We start from the raw sequence: 16,692 nt of genomic DNA on the forward strand, positions 1-16,692 counted from the left end.
GAATGCATAAAATGTGTAAATTGTATACTATGTATACAATTTTATACAGAATGTGTACAATGTGCAAATTTTGTATGAATTTGTATAAAGCTGTGTAAAATGTTTACTTTGTATAAATTTTATACATTTTATGAAAATTTATACAGTTGTGTAGGCTGTATAAAATTTGTACATTTTATACAATGTAAAGGTATGCGTACATCAATGTGTAAATATCTGGGGTTGGGAGTTAAAGCACCACAACTATGCTCATTTTCTATTCTTTACACCGAAACGCATTTTTACTTTAAAAAATGGTGTTAAAATTGTTGCTAATTATTTTTAAACTTAAGAAATTATTATAAACACCAAAGAGTTCCAATAAACCATTCCTTTATTGTTGGTTAACCGAATTAAATTAAAGAAATTGTAATATTTTGAAAATGTTTCTAAAATTGTTGCTAACTTGGTTTAAACATTAGTAATCGTTATAAACATAATAGAATAAGAGTATCACTCATTCCACGTTTCTCAACCGTATAAAATTTGGGAATTCTTAATTTTTGTAAAAGTTGCTAAATTTGTTTACATTTAAGTAATTGTTATAATCAACAAAAAGGCTCAGCCAACTCTTCTCAACCATACAACATGCGGAAATTGTTACATTTTTAAAAGTTGCTAGCTTTATTTAAACTTTACATTTTCTTATGAAAAATGTAGATTAATAAGTTATTAATTTGCTGTTTTGTAACCCGTAAGGTATGTAGAAATCGTTAATGCTGGTAAATGTTATTAGCATTGTTGCTAACTTTGTTTAAACTTAGTTAATTGTTATAAACAATAGTAAACTTCAAAATAGCATTCATTTGTTGTTCTGAAACTATAGAAGGGGTGAAAATGTAAAAAAATAATTTCTCGCATAAAATCTCGCAAGTGAGCACGCTTCTTATTCCCGCCGATTATATTCAAATAATCGATTATGCAAAATAATCGGATGTCCATAATCGATTCAATAATCGCAATAATCGAAAGCAAATAATCGATTATTACGTACAATCGATTTTTTTGCCCATCTTTTGTTACCGTTATTTTGTGATGGCGAATTCAGCTGTGATGAAAAATATTGATTAGTAGCAAATATACGTTGAAGTATGCTATGGAAGAAGAAAATAATCCGTGCTTCGTAGTGAATACTGACAAAAAGGGATTGAAAGAATACTGTTTCATGCACAATTGAATCAACGCCTGAATAAGTTTTTGAATTCCCGGAAACAGTGGCTTTTAGCGTCACGAAGAGATTTAAGAAGTTGCCATTGTCAGCATCAACCCATCTCTGCTGTGCTGCATGTTAATGTAAGTAAATGGAACATTTTTTTTCCATTCGATACTTATGTATGATTAATGAACCGCCAATTACTATCCATTAATTATTTAAGATTACTCATTATTTTATTCTCAGGGTAATTACAATTTAGCATGGTCTTTACTTTCGCTGGCATAGTGAAAAGAATCCATTCAGACGGTTAAAGTTGAAATATCAGGGTTCTCGCAGTAGAATCCACTTTGTTAACAGTTCTTTATGACATTAGTCTCAACCTCAATTAACTCATTTATGAATGATTTATCTTGAAAATGAGTAACTATTTGGAATATGTCGAGGAATAATAGCAATTAATAAGCTGTTCTAAACATAGCCATCAGTTGAACTCTCTCCGATCGTTATAATTTAGGCATTGATTTGTGCTTTAGTACATTTTAACAGACAATCCACTTGGCTTATTGTGTAGTTTTATGGGGAAACACAAGTGCTGCTGCTAGAGCATTCTCTATGCAAAAAAGAGCCTTGAAAGTTATGGCAAATGTGTCCATCAGGTCTCCTGGAAAGCCATTATTTCTAAAATATAATATAATGACACTACCAAGTATGTACATTTTTTACTGTGCATTATTTGTAAAAAAGAACCCTACCTTATTTTTACCAAACTCCTCGGTTCATGCCTATCTGACCCGTGGGAGTGAAAATATACATATTTTACAACAATTATGTGCCAAAAGAGGTCCACATCACTCTGCCTCGCTTATTTTTAACAAATTGCCTACGAGTATAAAACATATTTCAAATATTAATGTTTTTAAGACAGAATTTAAAAATTTTTTACAGCCTAAGGGTTATTATAATGTAAATGAATTCTTGTCTGATAGTGTATGACAACATGTATGTTTTGATGTTCTATGTCACATGTTCTATGTCTCCCTGACAATGTTCTATGTCACATGTTTGACCCATGGAACAATAAAGATATTATTATTATTACATATTGCACTCAAGGGCATAAGTAACACGTTTCTAAGTTGTTTCTGTACAATAAGATTGCAATCCTTAAAATTTTTGTTATGTAATCAATTACTCAATCAATTACATATGTGTTTGTTGATAGAAAAATTAGTGGTATATTAAAATCTATGGTTATCACCTGTTTGATAAGCATGTAGGCAGGATTTATGATGATTAAGTACCAAGTCTGCTAAGGAAGTATAATGTAAGCAAATCAATTGGTATTAGTGTATTTATAACAATTTTATATTTACAGGCTGCAGTAAATTAAAACAACATAATAGCCAGTGCCTCATGTGGATGGGAGGAATGGCACCTGGGTTTTCTCACTTGGAGAGGAAAGTAGGTGCTTTATTGGCTTGTGACCCAAAGCAAAAGGGTGCTGCTGTGGAGGAGATGAAATTCAGCCAATTGCCATTGACATCAGATGAGGATTTCATCAAACTCTGCCGTAGGATAAGTGAAGATCCCTCATTTGAGCCAAAGGTGGTAAGAGAATAATGATAATTTGTGTGCTGCCATCCTGATTCAAACAATGTATGATTTTTTAAGTGAAAGAACAATTAAGTTTTTGTAAGAAAGTTTCATAAGAGTTTCATTTGTAAGAAAGTTTCAGAAGTATATCTTGAGCTCGCCAGACATTCGTAGGTGCTTGGAATTCCAACTGCTATAAAAATACTCAAGTACAACATAATTTTGAAGTGGGTATGGATTAATGTCCAATGAAATATTAAAAAATTATGGTATGATTGGATTTTTGTTATTTCATATGCACTTGTGCACACATACTACATGTGCATACTAACCATGACAACTGTGTTAATTTCATTGGTGAATTTTTCTTCTGGCTGAAAACATGATTTTTATTATTCTTGTATTAGCTGTTAACTCTTCATTGATTTGGTCTTTTTTATCTCTAGATGCAATGTTTGGTAGCAGTTGAATGAGCACTTCTACAAAATATGTTGTGTCGTCTTAGAATGACAATGTAGCAGAGCTGTAAGCCCTTACAGGCAAACTTCAGAAGAATTCGGTTAAGAAATCATTTTATAGCACTCCAGTGTGTCCTGTTATTTTTTGTGAGTGCATCCAACAAGATATTCTAAGATTATTATAATAATTGATCATTGAAATGAACTTTTAACTTATTACATTAAGTGATATTAACAATGTTTTTTATAATTTTATAGGTGTATGCAGAAGGGTCGACCGTGATGCATCAGATGTGGAGCTGAAAGGGTGTCTGAGTAATTGGCTCAACCAGGCTAAAGTCGGGAAAATAAGATAGTAAGTAGTTGCTTCTCATTTCTCTGCCACACTAATTCGATCATCCCAGACATTTTCTTCATATTTTCCATTCCCTCTTACAATAGGTATACACTATAATGTTCCATGATATATCATTTCACATGGAGTAATTACTATTTTCTCTTCAGGGATTGGCAGGATAAACAGACTGAGGATCAGGCTGATGAAGACAATAATTTTGCTTAATAAGTTCATCAGTAACGATCTATAAGTATGTAACCATGTAAGTTCCATGCGCAACCTTGTACTCCCATAACTAAACAAGAATTCAAAAGAATGAAGTTTTAATTTTACATTCTCACAGCCAATCAGCATGCTTGTGAATGTTTTGATGAAATTCGAGCAATATGTTTTTATCTTTTGAAGATTTCTGTATTTTAGTTATTACCATGTGTGGCCTAGGGGGTCATAAATTTTTTAAAGTGTTTCTGTCTTTGATGTTTCCTATTCAGTTTGTAAGTATTTCACTCACTTCATTAATAATGATTAACTATCGATGACTAGATATCTACTTTCGGTATGTCCACCGCTGCCTCAGCATGTACATAATTAATGAGAAAAATAAATTCTTCAGCATTTATTTGTTGCCCATTTTATTAAATAAATTTAGCTCCCAAATTCTGTGCATGTGAAATGACTAACAATTGATAGAGTGGAAAATTTTAAATTTTGTTGTTCTAAATTAATCATTATTTAGGAGAGCATTTTAAAAGCAGAAATTTTAAGTCAGTTTTTCCTCAGCAAGTGTCACTACAGAAATGGTAGGTGTGGAACTAGTTTTCCTAGTATGTAGCAATGTGACACTACACATTTTCAGCAGGTGTGATGTGACAAGTTTGATGCGACAAGATTGCTGCAAGTTTGATGCGACAAGTGTGCTGCATGTTTGAAAAAGCATAACAAGGCGGTTTGATTCAAGCTTGCAGGCTTGTCATGACAAGCTTTCTGCAAACTTACAACTATGTCGTGACAAGCTTGCAGCAAGTTTAGCATGCTATCTGGGATCAATGTTAACACACATAAAGAACTCAGAACAATATTTCAATTGCCAGCTCACTGAAGAGTCGATGAACTAATATTGTCCACCAACAAGAAGATAAAGGTATCACCAATTATCAATGGGAACACAAATTAAGAACTCAAAAGAGTAATCTAATTGCCAGCTCACTGAAGAGTCCATCAGCTAACATTGTTCATCACAGGAAGCTAAAGTTCTAAATACAAATGTATACAATTTTATACAGGATTTCCTGTATAAAACTGTACACAATTGTATACAAAATGTGTACATTGTATACAAATTTGGCTTCATACAATTGTATACAGTGTATACAATTTACACATTTTCATACACTGTATACAATTGTATACATTTCATACAATTGTATACGTTTCATACATTTGTATACATTTCATACAATTGTATACATTTCATACAGTTGTATACATTTCATACAATTGTATACATTTCATACAATTGTATACATTTCATACAATTGTATACAGTGTATGAAAATGTGTAAATTGTATACACTGTATACAATTGTATGAAGCCAAATTTGTATACAATGTACACATTTTGTATACAATTGTGTACAGGTTTATACAGGAAATCCTGTATGAAATTGTATACAATTGTATACAAAATTTTCACTGGGGAACTGACACAACAGCACTTTCCACACGATTCACTATTGCTAGATTCACTTTTTCACAGCTGTTCCATCATCCTCGAATTCATAATCACCTCCCTCTGCTTTTCCCAAATCTGCAGCTGAAATATCGATACTATTCCATCGTAATACATGAAAGCACAGCTGTGACGTTGCCACCTACTTCAGTTCCTAAACAGAGATTGAATACTGAAATTAGGGAGTCATATAATATAAATTTAGCGTTAAAAACGAAAGCTTCTAGTCCATACAGTAAAGCTATATCGTCACGATCAAAGCAATAAAAGTTGGTACATATTTATTTTGACATGCAACAAACAGACAGACTTCGAAGCCTAACAATTACGAAGAAAATCAAACATATTTAGCTTTCAATGATTATTTCGCATAACATATATCTCACGATAAAGTACCGATCGGATATAGGTAAATGATTCAATATTTATGCCCGATAAATCATCATTATAACAGTAAAATTATGACCTAACCCACCTGTCTGAAGCCATTGTGATATTATCAAAACAACAACAATCAGCTGATTTCATAAACGAGATTTTCAAAGCGTATTATATAAATCCACGGTTTAATATAATTTTTAAATGCAAACGAAGCAATTATTTTTAATTGCAAGTCAATATTCCATAAAATACAGAAAAATATATAAAATATCTTCTCCCTCATTGGTTGCGCAAACTGTTCAGAAAGTTTTTCATACGGGAAGGGGCGGAGCTTCCAAATAGCTCACGCAAGAAATAGCATGCTGCTATTCCGAACAAAATTATTACTACACGTCATTCTGAATACGGGGTCGTTGCAATAATGACCCGCAGAATAGCATATGCTATTTTTTGCAACGCTTATCCAGAATAGCAGCCTAAATCTGCCTGGAATGGATTATGGTCCCATGTATTGAAGCGGCAGATTGTGTATGAAATACAATTAAGTTCTTTTGTAGTGTATTCGAAAGAAATGGCTAGGAAGAAACGCAATACGAGTCGGATGGATGCAAGTCGAGAATCAAACCTGACTGGTAATGATTAGGTACATTATAAACACCTTTAGTTACATCGTCAAGCAGTTTTCTTCAGTTACGGGCGAAAGAAGCCGATAAATACACCATATGAAGGTTTTAAAAGAATATTTCTATCTTATAAGCTCTTGATATTATGGTTTATGTTCTCTCCGTACGCCAATGCTTTACGATTGTTTTGATTTTACCATCATTCTGGCGGCCATATTGGAAATTGACGTCACTGACAGCAGCGCCGCCATCGGTCATTTGAGTCTCGAATAGTGACGAAATGCACCTTGATTGACTGCATTTCAAGATGAAAGAAATATTACATTTTGCTTTAAAGGAACCGATATTACACGACCAATACTTCTTGTTCGTTAAATAATTAGAAGTAAAGGGCAAAACCGTTCGGAACCTCGAGGAATCTATTAGTGACAAGGCTACGCTGATAAGTCTACGGTCAAAGATGTTATGACTAAAGCATAGGATAACTAGGAATGCAAGAACTACAATACAGTAGGTTGTGGTAATAAACAGCGATAAAACAACTTACACGTGAACGAAAACATTCCTTAAACAATTTTTTCTGCTCTTAATTAAGAGAAGAAAAAATTTAACTTCAGCCGCGAAGCACGGAATTACCATACGACGCATAATCTATTAATTTATACGTACAAGATTGACATTACTATGTTTTACCATATAACTTCAATGGAGACCAGTCTCCTCGATACATAACTCAACAAAAAAGGAAAACAATAGCCAAACATAAACAAAATAATTACAAGAACAATAATTACAACTATTGGCGCAATGTGGTCAACACATTGCGCCAATAGTTGTATCCAAATATACTCAAATAACATAATTAATGTAGTCTATGTAGGCGTACAATACAATAAAAGATAAATCATACCTTACCTTAATAATCCAGTGACAAGAAACTGCTGGAGCTGGCTTGCACGAATCGCAATAACGTGTGGGATTGAAGCACATTTCCAGCAAAACATAGCTTCGGGTTGAGCACACCATCCACACGCACCGGTTATCGAGGATTAAAACACTATGTCAATTCTTCCAATAAGTATAATAATACAAACAAATATAAAATTAACTATGCATCAGTAGCTAGTTAATAACGGATTTCCTTTTGTTTATTAGCGTAGATGCCGGAGTTCCTCCTACAGCACGTTCTCGTAGTCTCGAACGAAATGCCGAGGCCGAGGTTTACTGTCAACGAGACAAACGAGATTATAACTGTATCACTCCCACTCACTTCCCTAGCGACAGTGAGCCGCGGAATTGAGAATTTAATTTTTTGTCTAAACAGTTACATTAAAATATTGTTTAAAAAATCAAACTTCGCTTTTACTTTATTGATCTGTGCAAGTACTATGTTTTGTATTTTTCATGTATTGTGAACCATTTTTCCATGTGTATATTTCGCGGATAGAAACTGAATTTTACATGTGTAATACGTCTGTATTTCGCGTGCATTTACAAATTAACATAAATAGCCGCCATATTTACTACCCTTGCTCACATCGACCAGTATATGATTTATTTTTAAGCTTTCTGGGTATAAATTCGAATGGATGAATGATCATTAAAATAGGGGTATCTGGCGTTTGCTGTGAACATATTATTTCTGGAAAAAATGTTTATGAACGTTTCGCAAGACGCCACGAAAATCTACCTCCCAAGTATTACAGGAAATATACATAATATATATTTTGTGTATTTTTGACCACATTTACATATGTATTTCCTCTGTATTCATACATATGTAAAAGTGGTACGTGTTACACGATAAATACATTTGTATTTTTGTGTATTTTTGACCACATTTACATAAGTATCCAAATTTCAAAATACACAAAAAATACAAATGTATTTATCGTGCAACAAGTGCCACTTTTACATATGTATGAATACAAAGGAAATACATTCAATAATACATATGTACTACAGATGTAATACATAACAAAAATATATATGTATGTGACCCATGAAAATACAATATATATACATATGTATATCCAAATGTGTGTTGTTGGGGATGTTGGCTAGAGGATTTTGTGAAGACGGTTCTAATTCCACAAACAAAAAAGAAGAAAGCTGTGGAATGCAGAGATTATAGGACGATTAGCCTAATATCTCACACAGCGAAAGTGGTACTTAGGATACTGAACAGAGAAATGGAGGCAAGGGCAAACGAGTATTTGGGCGAAGATCAATTTGGTTTCAGAAAAGGGAAGTCAAATGGTGGTGCAATAGCAATAATGAGGTCCCTCTTGGAGAGGAACCTAGAATACAACAGGGAATATTTCGTGGATTTTAAAAGGCATTTCATCGAGAGAAATGGGTAAAGTTAATGAATATTCTCGAGAGAATAGGGGAAGGTTGGGGGGATAGGCGACTGATGGGAAGTCATTGGTCGAGGAGTTAGGCAAAGCTGTCCTCTATCAACGCTTCTTTTTAACGTATATGCTGGGGAGATGGTAGGAGAAGTGTGGGATGAGTTGGAAGCTGGAGTAGAAGTGGGAGGAATGATGTTTAAATCAGTGAGATTCACAGATGATTTGTTGTTGATTAGCCAGTTAGCTATGGTACTGTAGGCTCTAATGGATGCGTTAGACGAGCGCAGGGGCGGATACAGAAAAAACTCAAGGGGGGGCGCTAAAGATATCCTGACCAACTTTTACTTTCAACGTAATTAAAAAAAAGGAAATCAAGTGAAATTTAGAGTTTAAGAATGCTTAATTTGAACTCATTATCCACATACACTATGCCAATTATTGGTTATGAAAAGTTACAATTGTGGTTCTATAACTACTTTAAATAATGAAGTCTCTGGGCCTATTCGGTAATTACATCGTCAATAGGACAATCGATGTCAGGGTGAGTGTTCATCAGAGCTAAACCATTAAGTCGATCCTCCTTCATTGTCGTCCTCAGCCATGTCTTTGTACGTCGCAATGCAGAAGAACTTCTCTCTACTGTAGAGATCGACACAGGGTTGCACATTCCCGATCGCTGTTCCCCATTTGTCCCACGTACTCTTATTTACTCCCAACTTTGAGATTGAAATGACTTGATACACTTCACTTATTTTATGCGTGGGAATTTTGCATCAAAAATGCGGTAACGATACAATTATGTTCAATAGCTTACAAATTCATCACATCTACTAATCTAACAGTTTTAAGTTCAAAGGACTTAGGTAGTTACCAACCAAAATGGTGTAAACCTAATAATAGGTAGTCATTAACTTTACCTACTTATTAAGATAATTTATTCTCCTGAATCGCATAAAGACCTTAATTTGGGATAATTTCTTTTTTCCCTTCAATGTTTTCCATCCAAGTAAGACGCGGAGTAGAGTTTGACTTGCTCGTGTTCATTATCCGGTCCATTCCTGCTTTATTTTCTTTGGAATGTTTCCTGTCAGATGTCGAATGTATTTTTTTTAAATCTCACCATGCATCGCAAAATATTTTTCCTTCAGTCCCTCTTTTGAGGCTTTTCCATATGTGATTGATGCTTAGCTGACATGTGCATTGAATGTGGATAGGTGGAGCAGACTACGTTGAAAGGATATTAAAGTAAATGAGTTGAATTGAATGAATAAAATGATTTGCAGGAAAAGATTCTGGCACAAGAAAAGAGAAGACATGTGTATGATATCAGGGTAAAGCATATGTATGTGCTTTAAAGAAAAGAGAGGAATGACGCTGGGTTTGGAAAAGAAAGCGGTCATCAAAGATTGGATTTGATCTATACAACATTCCGGTCAATTGGTCCAAGAATCAATAGTTAATGGATACTGTTCATATGGGGAACGTATCCTCTCACGAGAATTATCAATGTGTAGCCAGGCAAAATTTTAGGTATATTTCAATAAACATGAAAATAATACTATAAATAAAATTACTCCTCTCTTATTTACTCAATCATAGTGTCAATTTCCACCAAGTTACTTTCCAAAACAATGTGATGCTTTAATTTTGGTAATATTTGAAGTACTATTGATAAATATCATAGTTAACACTTCTGATTCTCATTTATTGCAAGGTTGTACGACCTAAAGGACATTTCAAGACATAATTAAAAAAAGAATAAGACCAAACACGACATATTTCTGACTTTATGCAAGCATTTTACACAAGAAAATAAATGTCGGAAAGACGAAGAAATACGACGGAGACTTAGCATTTTGGCGAAATGCCCAAATTGTTTTCTTAAAATTTAAATATAACATTAATAAGATGAATTCCTGTTTGAATCATTTAAAGGAAATAACAATTACTCGCCAAAATATTGGGTTTCTTGCTGCTTAGGCAACCTAGTCAAACATTCCTGCATTCATCGTTTAGTATTGGAGGTATTCGAAATTCGAGGTATTCGAATATTCGAGAAATTATTTAATATTCGAATTCGATATTTGAGTTCAAGAAATCTGCTATTCGACCCATCTCTATTAAAAAGTGTTTGTGATACATCGTATCTTACGATACCCAACAATGAGGAATTGAGGAATGTCCGTCATTTTTAATTTTTTGCAGGTGGATCGATTCAACCATTGAGAAAATGTTTACGATTTCTAACATAAAATGCAGTATTCTTTGTACTTAAATGCTTAAAGGAATTCGGATGGCTCCTACTGTGTTTGTAAGGGAGGAAAATTCGCTCCATATCACTCCTATGTCATTTACCGCCACGCTCAAGCATGAGTTATTGACCGGCCGACCATCTCCATCTCATATCTCAAATTGGCCACCATGTATTAGCTTTTTATTAGCAGATTAGATAATACTTTGATTCCTATTCCCTTAGACCATAAAAGGGCATAGTCTACTAAACATAGTCACTACATAAACTACGTAGTTTATATGGTCTAAGCCTCTTGCGATGTGCGTGGCGTGCGGCGCGTCGGAAATACAGGGGTCCCCCCAAGGGGGGTGCGTGCCCCCCATCTGTATCCGCCACTGGACAAGCGATGCGGGGAAAATGGGATGAGGATTAATCACAAAAAGACTAAGGTAATGTGGTTTTTGTACAGCATCGCGAGCGAGGAATGTGAGACTGAAGATAAAAGTTGGTGGGGAAAAACTTAGATTAGACCTATTCAACTATTTGGGCAGCACATTAGAGGAAAACAGACACAGTAGCTAGGACGTCAGGAAGCAAATTTCACTAGCAAAGGAGGCATTCATGAACAGGAAGGAGCTTCTGAGAGGATCATTATGAAAGAGTTTAAAGAAAAGGTTAGCAAAGAGTTTGATCTGGAGTGTAGCTCTCTACAGTGTGGGAACATTTTGTACTTAGGAAGAAGGACGAGAGAAGATTGGAGGCATTCGAGATGAGGGTGTGGCAAAGAATGAAGACGGTGAAGTGGGCGGAGAGGAGGAGGAACGACGAAGTGTCGCACATGGTGAGTGAGGAGAGGCAGCTTCTTGATGCGATATGGAGGGGAGAGAAGGAATGGATTGAGCGTGTACTTAGAGGGAAGGGGATGTTGAAAACGGTGTTTTAGGGTATATCGTCAGGTAAACGAGGGAGAGGAAGGAAGAGACTAGGATTTTTAGATAGAACGAAAGGGAGTAGGCCTTACAGTGAATTGAAGAGGGGAGTACTTGAGGGTAAGTGAGGCTTCTAGAATGCTTTTCAAGCACTCCATGGAAACCAACCTTAATCGATAGAATTCTATAATTATTATATGTATGAAAGAGTATCTGTCTGTCTGTCCACAATCCGGTTACATACACCTAAGCGGATTGCGACCAAAGTTAGTGAATAGAAGCATCTCATACTTCCAAACCCCGTAGTGCTACTCTCGATTGCGTCCGGCGCATCATTTGCGTTGTTTTCTCGTTACCCTTTTTCTCCTGCCGGGTAGGCACTCCTATTCACTCGCTTGAAGGAGAAACATAATCAAAAGGATACTACCTAACCTATTAATCTTCTCGGTGCATTCCTTTTTGTTGGGTTATGAGCTCACATGACCTTTTTGGTCAACATTCTTACGGACATACATAGCGATTAATGTATCGGAGCAGGGTATAAGCTGATCCCGTGCGCGCTATTTCGAAATCGTTTTTTCCATTTTTTTCTGTTCTTTATGCCTAAAAACCCTGCTGGGTGACCATGAATTCCAAGTTCCAAGTTTCCCACTGCTCTGGGTACTATCTTTCCAGAGGAACGCGGAATAGCCTCCTACTTTATTCATTACATTTAAAAAAATAATTCATAAAAAATGAAATGAGGAAAAAGTCCTAGTTTCTGCAGCGTGAGTACCTTTTCCGTACATTTTTAATGTTTCTGGTTTCCGTGTCTTCCATCGGTTCACGCTATGCTACTTCGCACTTTTTTATGTAGAAGTTTTTGGTTAACTTATAGACCTCAATTTATAAAACAACATTTAGAAAATAGTATTAAAATATGTATGTGGAAAACCACGTTTTAAATTAATATAAAAATAAGATAGTATTACATAAAGTTAAAGAATTAATTTTAATACTTTTATATTTGAATCATAAAGATGAAAATAAACCATCCTATATTATGAATTAAGTCTTAGTTAAAGTCTCCAAATTATAGCGAATATGCGCCAAGTTTTTATTTTTGGCAATATTGTCTCATATCTATGAAATTTGAAAATGAAAAATGCACCAAGATAGGGTGGTTTATTTTTTTTAGCTCGAATAAATATGTAGGGTTTTCATTTGATTTGATTTTTATTATAAATAGCCACTCTTACCAAATATGGTCACGTAATTTTCCCTTGTTCCGTTTTCCCGTGGGTCGTGGAACCCGATGTGCGCCAAACGCCACGCGTTGCGGTGCCTCGCGTATAGTGTTTTGAGTACATTGGCTTCGGGAATGGAGTTGATGATCGCCAGATGTCCTCCCTCGTCAGCGCACTCCTTCAATGAGTCAGCAAACGTCCTTTCCTCTGGGTGGAATTTATAGAATCCAATGCCGGGGAACAACTCGTAGTCACTCGGCTTCGGTGGTGGAGCTGAAAGACAATGCGATATGAGGTTAGGGGCTTATGGCTCATTTGGATGGAAGGTAGTCTCAGACTTGGAACACACATCAGGGAAAGAACAGGTGGACATTCCCTCCTCCTCCCAGAAATGAGGACAGGGGTGGATTAATCAATTAAAGTTCACAATTAATTCAAAAATAATTAGTGGCTCTTTTAAACACCTTATTGTGAAATTATTAAGGAGAGAAAGTGATAATTCTTTCCTAGGTGAAATCTTTGGTTAGAAAAGGAAACATGAGAATCGATGGTCAAATGAAAATTTTCTTTGATCGACATGTTGAAGGGAAAAGAAGCATGGAAGGCCATAGATAATATGCATACAGAAGGTGGTGACGAATGTAAAGCAGAACACTTATGTAGGTGTAAGATCTTAGATTCTCCCGGTGTATCAAGTGCACGAAGGATTCTCGGGTTTTCCAACGTGGGTAAATGGCTCCATGTTTCCCAACGTTTCAAAGAACGACTTGCACTTCATCCTCAAAGTAAAATGGTGGGAGGCTGGCTTCAGAAGATCCTCTGATGGTGGTGGAAAACCCGAGAATAGGGTGGTTTCCTATTGTTTTTTTTTGACTTTATCGAAAGGTCCTGAAGTACGTATTTCACGCTTTTGGATTTTTAAATGACGACATTAAAGTGAAAATTTTCAAGCGCGCGAAAACGCGACAGCTAAGTATGAATGCTGGTAAAAGCCCGTGTGACGTCATTCTGGTTCCGTCTGCCGCCGTGTGAGGCCACCTTGGTGCGAGGCTATGAGAGCCGCTACGATGCAGGCTGCTAGCAGGTAGCAGAGTACCCTACTATCAGGTAGCGCTTGGCTTAAATAAGGATTATTAATGCCCTATCAAACGAAGGAAACTTTCCGACATTAGGCAATTTTAATAGGTGATTATTAAGGAATGTTTCCCTGAGCTCTGTGCCTCATTCATGCATTGGTAATCTCAGACGATGTAAAACTCCTGACTAATCGTATAGCATCTAGGTCCCTGTGACATCACGTGGAGAGGCATCTCATGGACGCCAATCTGGCCTTTTTCAAATGAGGTTAAAATTGACTATTGACGTTCGTATAAACTGGAATTTCTAAAACTAAATAATTTGTATATTATGAATACACTAATCGTGGGTAACGAATCGCTATCATTGCCTTTTGCTTTCTTTGATGAAGGAAACTACCCTATTGTGTAGGTATTTGTGCTGGGTGTCCAGCTAATGAAAGAAGATAAATGCATGCATAATTCCCGATTTTCCAGTGTAATTTTACATAATTCCAGGTTAATATTACGAGATTATTGCAAAAGATAAGATTTTTAAAAAGCCTAAAATTATTTCAATACTTCTAAATAATATTATATTTATGTATTTTTAAGGACAAGTATAGGTTATGTAGCATACATTGTATTTAAAATTTAAATTTATTTAATGCATGCAAAGACACTGCATGACATCATTAGTAGAAGTAGACCTCACCTGGTATTATTATTCGTGTTTTTCAATCTTACGTGGGTGAACAGTGCTAGAAATTTCGATTCTGTTTTCTTTGTCAGACATTCCACGTTCTGATGCGGCTGTAAAATTTCTACTAAGCTACTTAACTTAATATTACGGAAAACTTATTTTAGGACAGAAAATGGGTGTTGCACTGTCCAAATTTTATGTGAAATGGATTTGAAATAGACAATGAATTTTGAAATTCCCGGTTAAAGAAAAAATTCATGCATAATTCCAGGGACTAAATATTCACGCACGATTCCCGGTTTTCCCGGTCGCTGGACACCATCCTATAGATTAGCCGATAGGAGGATTTTGTGGATAGCTAAGTCAAGCCAATCTTCGGATTAAAAACTCCTGATTATGATAAAATATTCCCTACAGAATATTGAGTTCGTGAAAAGCATCCTTATATATGTAAGATGAGCAAAAGAGAAGTCTTTCGAAAACAGTTGGTTGAGAGGGGACCAGTGATGGCCATACTCGATGGTCCAATGAAAATAATCTTTGAGGGTCACGTGGAAGGATGTAGACCACGGATAAAATGCATGAAGCAGAATAATTGCGTAGGTGTTAAAAGTTTAATCAATAGGAGGATTTTTGGATAGCTGAGTCAAGTCGAACTTCGGATTAAAAACTCTTGATTATGATGAACAATATAGTGCACAGTGTAGAGTTCGTGAAAATTATCCTTAAATATATAACCTGTTAACAATCCTTTCACGACATGCTCTTCCAATCCTCCGTTTTCGTAGACTTCGTGCTTGATGTTGGCTCGCCAGCTTCTCTTGCTTCCTCGAAACACTTGAGACAGCTCAAAGTCGATCGTGCAGTGACCAGTCTGGTTGAAGTGATTGACCATTGACAGTCCCACGCTGCCTTTCAACGCCCGATCCTGTTGCGAAGGCTGTGCGAAATAGACCACGCTGATGAACACGACTACTGATATCCTCAAAAGAAATGCCATGCTGACTTGCTCGGATGCTGGCGTCTTTCTGTGATCAACCCTGATCCCTGTCGCATTCAAGAACGAATGAATCGAACAGATATTGAACTCTTGACCAGTCATTAGATGTATTTATAGGTCGTTATAGTTGAGATAAAAAGCGCGATTAGTCCGGATTTCCCAGAAATGTAGTCTTATCTGCATGATAGAGAAGCTAGGAACAAGGAAATGAACGAACTAGTCTCTAAATGAACACACGAATTAAGATACATCTCTTCTCTAGCAATAAGTCCATAACAGTCGGCGTCAAAATGATGTGCCGCTGTACTTTGCAAATTTATATCTGGACTTCAGTGTATGCAATAATAATGAATAATACGTCATTTTGAAGAAAATTTTATTCTAAATACTAATTTATTTTTCGTTTAATGAAAAATTTAAAAATGCAGACACGCGAGTGCAATAAATGACTCCGCGCACCGTAAAATCAGCCGTTTTGTCAACTTCATGAACTTTGTAACTCAACTTAGGGGAAACTACTAAGTCTACAGGATTCATCTTCCACAATAAGATGCAAACATTAATTTAAATTAATAAAATGGCTTTTGCGTATTTTTAGAACCCATATTTTGTTTTAAAATAACGAAAATATTTAAACTCTATCTAGTCCTAAATTTTACCCCAAAAGAAAAAATAAAATTGATAGAGACACTTCTTAATTTATTTGCAATTTTTCTATGATCCGAAAATACATGATTTTTATGTAGTATAGATTATATATGGGCATTAAAAAAATACGCCAGTGCGAACGAATGCTGCGTTGCCACGTCTTGCGCGCGAAACTTAGCTTCCTGGTAACCGGTTCTATCCCCACTCAGCACCTTTTCGCAACATGAC

At 35.6% G+C, this 16,692-nt stretch overlaps 1 protein-coding gene and 1 long non-coding RNA gene across 2 annotated transcripts in view; one reads left to right on the forward strand and one right to left on the reverse strand.

The window, feature by feature from the left end:
• The window catches only part of LOC124155593 (hemolymph lipopolysaccharide-binding protein-like), a 247,186-nt gene that overhangs the window by 28,650 nt on the left and 201,844 nt on the right, over positions 1 to 16,692 (reverse strand). The window lies entirely within an intron of this gene.
• Positions 1,300 to 3,266, forward strand: LOC124155595. The gene is made up of 3 exons (XR_006864207.1): positions 1,300 to 1,332; positions 2,571 to 2,803; positions 3,235 to 3,266. It is a non-coding gene; the product is annotated as an uncharacterized LOC124155595 (long non-coding RNA).

The sequence above is a fragment of the Ischnura elegans genome, chromosome 3 (assembly GCF_921293095.1).
Source record: "Ischnura elegans chromosome 3, ioIscEleg1.1, whole genome shotgun sequence".
In the NCBI taxonomy this organism is placed as follows: domain Eukaryota; kingdom Metazoa; phylum Arthropoda; class Insecta; order Odonata; family Coenagrionidae; genus Ischnura; species Ischnura elegans.